General features: G+C 38.9%; 1 long non-coding RNA gene across 2 annotated transcripts; it reads left to right on the forward strand.

Annotated features, from left to right (window-relative positions):
- The first annotated feature begins 756 nt into the window (after positions 1–756).
- On the forward strand, positions 757–5,038 carry LOC109040618 (uncharacterized). Of its 2 annotated transcripts, XR_011900370.1 has the most exons (3): positions 786–1,549; positions 2,120–3,814; positions 4,705–5,038. It is a non-coding gene; the product is annotated as an uncharacterized lncRNA (long non-coding RNA). The 2 variants fall into 2 exon arrangements; XR_002009857.2 differs by having other exon boundaries at positions 757–1,549; positions 2,120–5,038.
- Positions 5,039–5,307: the final 269 nt, after the last annotated feature.

Below are 5,307 nucleotides of genomic sequence, written 5' to 3' on the forward strand. Positions count from 1 at the left end.
ATTTTCCGACATTTTCACTTGAGCAGCGAATGGCAGCTGTCGGCTTGTCATCGACAGTTCGGCGAGTCTGAAAGAAAAAGGTCCGAACTCGAGCACATATCAAATGGGGACTAGCCCGACTTAAAACACTGCAATCATGTTCAAAATTGCATCAGATGATCTCGGAAGGGTTGTCTGACAGGTAAACAAAGAATTTTCCGACATTTTCACTTGAGCAGCTAATGGCAGCTGTCGGCTTGTAAATGACAGTTCGGCGAGTCTGAAAGAAAAAGCTCCGAACTCGAGCACATATCAAATGAGGACTAGCCCAACTTAAACAACTGCAATCATGTTGAAAATTGCATCAGATGATCTCGGAAGGGTTGTCTGACAGGTAAACAAAGAATTTTCCGACATTTTCACTTGAGCAGCTAATGGCAGCTGTCGGCTTGTCATCGACGGTTCGGCGAGTCTGAAAGAAAAAGCTCCGAACTCGAGCACATATCAAATGGGGACTAGCCCGACTTAAAACACTGCAATCATGTTCAAAATTGCATCAGATGATCTCCGAAGGGTCGTCTGACAGGTAAACAAAGAATTTTCCGACATTTTCACTTGAGCAGCTAATGGCAGCTGTCGGCTTGTCATCGACCGTTCGGCGAGTCTGAAAGAAAAAGCTCCGAACTCGAGCACATATCAAATGGGGACTAGCCCGACTTAAAAGACTGCAATCATGTTCAAAATTGCTTGAGATGATCTCCGAAGGGTCGTCTGATAGGTAAACAAAGAATTTTCCGAAATTTTCACTTGAGCAGCTAATAACAGCGGTCGGCTTCACATCGACGGTTCAGCGAATTGGAAAGAAAAAGCTCCGTACTCGAGTACATATAAAATGGGGACTAGCCCAACTTAAGAGCCTGCAATTATCTTCAAAATTGCATGAGACGATCTCTGAAGTGTTATCTGATAGTTAAACAAGGAATTTTCCGACATTTTCACTTGAGGAGGGAACGGAAGGGGTCAGCTTCACATGGACCGTTCTGCGAGTTAAATAGAAAGAGGTCCGTACTCGAGTACATAGAAAATGGGGGCTAGCCCAACTTGAAAGCCTGCAATCATTTTCAAAATTGCATGAGATGATCTCTCAGGTGTTGTCTGATAGGTAAACAAAAAATTTTGTGACATTTTCACTTGAGGAGCGAATGGAAGCGGTCGGCTTCGACCTTGTTGCTCCGGGATTCATCACTGTGATTAGATTTCTTATCATTATTATTTTGAAGGTGAAACCGAACACGCCTGTATGACCCAGCTGTGTAACAGTACTCATCTGACCTGGGTTTCATTGCAGATTTATTACGTGTTGAGGTGACTTATTTTGAAGAGTAGAAAATTTGGCTGTACTCGATCGTTAAAATCTAAGCTAAGGTTAGAAATTATTACAAACTATGGATTTGTGGATTTTTGTCTGTGGTTTTGTTAAGCATTTTTAACTCCATGAAAATGATTTACATCGCAAACTGTGTACGAGACTTCCACAACGGATTGCTAATCAGTAAACGACAAGTTTCAGGTAACCGGATTAATCGTTACAATCTTATGTGGTTGAAAAAATTTCAAATATTCAAGCGTTCTGTTGAATCCAGTTTGTAAGTACCCTTTTCCTGTTTAGGATTCAACGTCCAATGTTCACACATTCGACAATCCACCTACAACACTTCATCTATTCCTACAAAACCGCGTATTCGACATGTACGTTTACTGAATACTTTCTACGAACCATGTGACTTTAACACAGCTCAGCTGTGAAAGAAATTTGGTTCCCATCTTTAATTGTCTGCTGATATTAATTTCATGTCTAATCTGAACGAGACGTCTTGCTAAGAACACAGGAGTAAAACTAAGACATAAGAAATCGTTAAAACTGCCTGATGCTTAGAAATATTAGTACATAGAACTTATCATTAACTGATCGATACGCCTTACTTCCTTCTTTTTTCCTGTCTCTCCAACGTCAAGAAATTAACATCTCCTACACTCTTCATAGCAGTGTAGGTGCATTAGCACGATAATGAAATTTTCATGTTCCTTTCCAAGTGTATCATAGATTGATTTTGTCGCCTTCCTCTCCTTTTTTTTCCAGACTGAGAGGGTCAATATCTTCGACAAAATATGGTCTTAATACCCAGGCGGATCTGAATCTAAGAACGCGCACTTTCTACTGCTCACGGTCCTTCGCCTCCTGTCCTGGTTGCAACTTTTTAACTACGTGGAAAGCCCATGACAGGGGGTTAACGGCAATTTCTCAGCATCAATTTTTCACATAATTCACAGAACCAAATTCGTAACTCAATCTCACATTAGTGTAGTTCACATAGTTGACATGCTGTATTTGTTCGCTCTATTAAGTGAATCTCCAGGTGTTCATTTTTTCCCTTCCTTCTTACGCGCTGTGACAGTGATACAAATGAAAATGTATCTATCTCTAAAAATGAACTATTCAATTATGGTGTGAGTGTTTATCTAAAGTAAGTGGTGGTCCAATATATAATTCAGCAGTGATGACTAAATACTGCGTGAACATTTCTCCTGGGACTATGATTTTCATTGAGAACACATCAATTCTTGCTAATAATCAGCTATTTTGTGTTCTCTTTGAATGGCGTAACTACAGAAAAAACTCTTCATCGTCTAATGGAGCTTTGAGTTCACCCATGCATCAAGCTGCTTCCATTCTCTCTTGGATTAATGTAAATATTCCTGTGATTTGGATGGGCAGAGGGTGAGGTGGCAGGGGTTAAAAATTAACAAAAAAAAAAGTCTGCATATTTTACAGGCGATTCCTTACCCCCAAAACAACACGAAGGTATTATCAATCTCTTGAATGAGATTGGAAGCAGCCTCAAAAAAGAGTTAGATTTGTCATTCAGTTTGATCCATTAAAGTGAACAAATTGAACCAGAGGAAAAACGGGATGAGCAGCTAAGTGCCAATAGTAAAATTTCAAAATGCCTTCAATTATGTAGAATGCAATTTAAGTAACTTCAAAGTAACATTGTTTAGGTATCCGCAGATTTGAAGGCGTTTTGAAGTTGTGCTCCAAAGTATGAAATTGTGTAAATTATGTTGTCGAACATTAGATTCATGGCCAGATTTATGCGTTTGATGGTCGCTAAATGAGTTTTATAGCCCGGTTGTAAAACTCATATGGCCGGCTATGAAATCGTTACAGCCGGCCGTATGAGCGCTCATATAGCCGGCCTTAAGCCGTACGCCCGGCTGTATGAGGTCACATAGCCGGCTATAACCCATACTGGGGGTAGTATGAGGGCTCATAAGGCCGGCCGTATGCCATACTTCCGGCAGTATGAGGGCGCATATAGCCGGCAATATGGCATACTGCAGGCAGTATAACACCATACAGCAGGCCATATTCTAGTTGGGGGTAGCCACCCCGGCCCAATCCTAAAAAACTTCCCCTAAAAAATGACGACCCAAAAAATAAAAAAGAAAATAAAAAGTGGCTGCTGCCTAACTAGTTTTACACGAAACAATGCGACCGGGCTTTTCTGCACGGTTTGGGGTCCATGAAGCTAACCTACTAATTAACCCTTTAAGGGCCGCGCTAGGAATACGGCCGCGCATCCCCCTACACAGGGTTAGGAATGGGAGAACATGCAATTTTGTACTAGTTTCATAGAAGTTCCCGTTGCGTGCAAATTTATGGTACAATCGACTTGAAATTTTTTCAGAGGTATCATGATAGTTGTGAGATTGAAGAAATGGCAGTAGATTTTGGTCCAGAGTCTGTACTTAATGACGTCCCTATATTTTAATGGTAAGAATTAGGAGTGTTTTAGTTCTTTTTTCTTTTTCAGGGAAAAAAATAAAATTTAAAAGATCACAGTTCTTGGGTTTGGCTATGCTCGTAAAATAAAGCTCACACATCGCAAAACAGTAAGGCTAATGATTTTTCCTCAATAATACGTTAATTCAATGTCACATTTTAAGTAGGTAGAGAATAAATTAGGGGGCTTATGGACCTTTAATGAGTCATGCATTTCCTTTTCATGTTTAGAACAAGACTGTGAGATCCCGGCAGAGAAGATGATAAATTGCTCATCCTAAAAATTTAACTGCAATTTGGGAGACCATTCGCTAAATGTAGAAAATCATGTAAACTTTTCTTAAAAAAGTGTTACATTAGTGTACTTAGTAAAAGTTCCAACTGTAGTGTGCATCTCTCAAACACAACTTTCTTAAGGAACGCGAATAATATTTTCTTTGCCCAAGAATTGCACGATCAATTATTTGCATGTGTAAATAAGTGATTTCCGTGCCATGAAGCAGGTAAACCATGTAAGCTACTTTCTTGACAGAGCACGGAAACCAGATTCAAGGAAAGCATGGGCACGGAAACCAGCTTCAGAGAAATCATGGTCACCGAAATATTTGGTTCAAAAATCCGTGGGTCTGATTTCCTTTGAAAAATTCCACGGAAATGTAACGTAACATTTTGACCATGAGTACAGATAGTGAAACTTGAAAAAAATAATCTCTTAGGGGGATTATTTAAAATTTATGTTGTCAAATGCGCTGGAATTCATCAATTGACACCTCCTTCTCATTGATTTTTACATATCTATTTTTGTTTATATAATTTACAAGATTTCTTTAAAAAAATTGATGAACTTAGGCTACAAGAAACTTGATCTTTTTTCTGTGCAGCAACCTGTGCTTGTTATTCCGAAAAGTCAATCTCGTGGCAATGACTCTTTGAAAACATTTTAAAAAAACTTGTAAATCTTAAAAGATACTAGACTTTTTGAAAAAATGTCAAAATTTGTATCTCAGGAGACCTTTTCTGCTTATTATTCAAAATGAAGTTAAATTAAATATAACTCTTTCATAGTGCTTAAAAAAAAAACTCTTAAAATATAAATTATTGTGTTTCAATGGTAAAAATGTTAAAAAACTTGGAAGTCAATTTCTTCATAGAGTTAAAGTTTGCTTCACAAAATGAGCAAACAAGGTCTCCTAAAATGAAAATTTTAACAATTTTTTCCCGAGTTTTCTTTAAAAATTCCTTTTTCAAATGTCCTTGATACTTGCCAGGGATTCAACCGACTGTTACAGCAACACATTAAACGGAGAAAAAACTTCGTGCGAGGGACCCGAAGTTGAGGTCATATGGATCTCTGAAGTTTTCAGATCACGTTTCTAAAAACGTGAGGTCCAGCTCCCGAAGTTTGGGTCAGACATCTGAAGTACTTCGATATACACCGAAAGGTTCAGGTCACACACCTGAAGTACTCCGGTACATACCGAAGG

The sequence above is a fragment of the Bemisia tabaci genome, chromosome 8 (assembly GCF_918797505.1).
Source record: "Bemisia tabaci chromosome 8, PGI_BMITA_v3".
Taxonomy (NCBI): Eukaryota; Metazoa; Arthropoda; class Insecta; order Hemiptera; family Aleyrodidae; genus Bemisia; species Bemisia tabaci.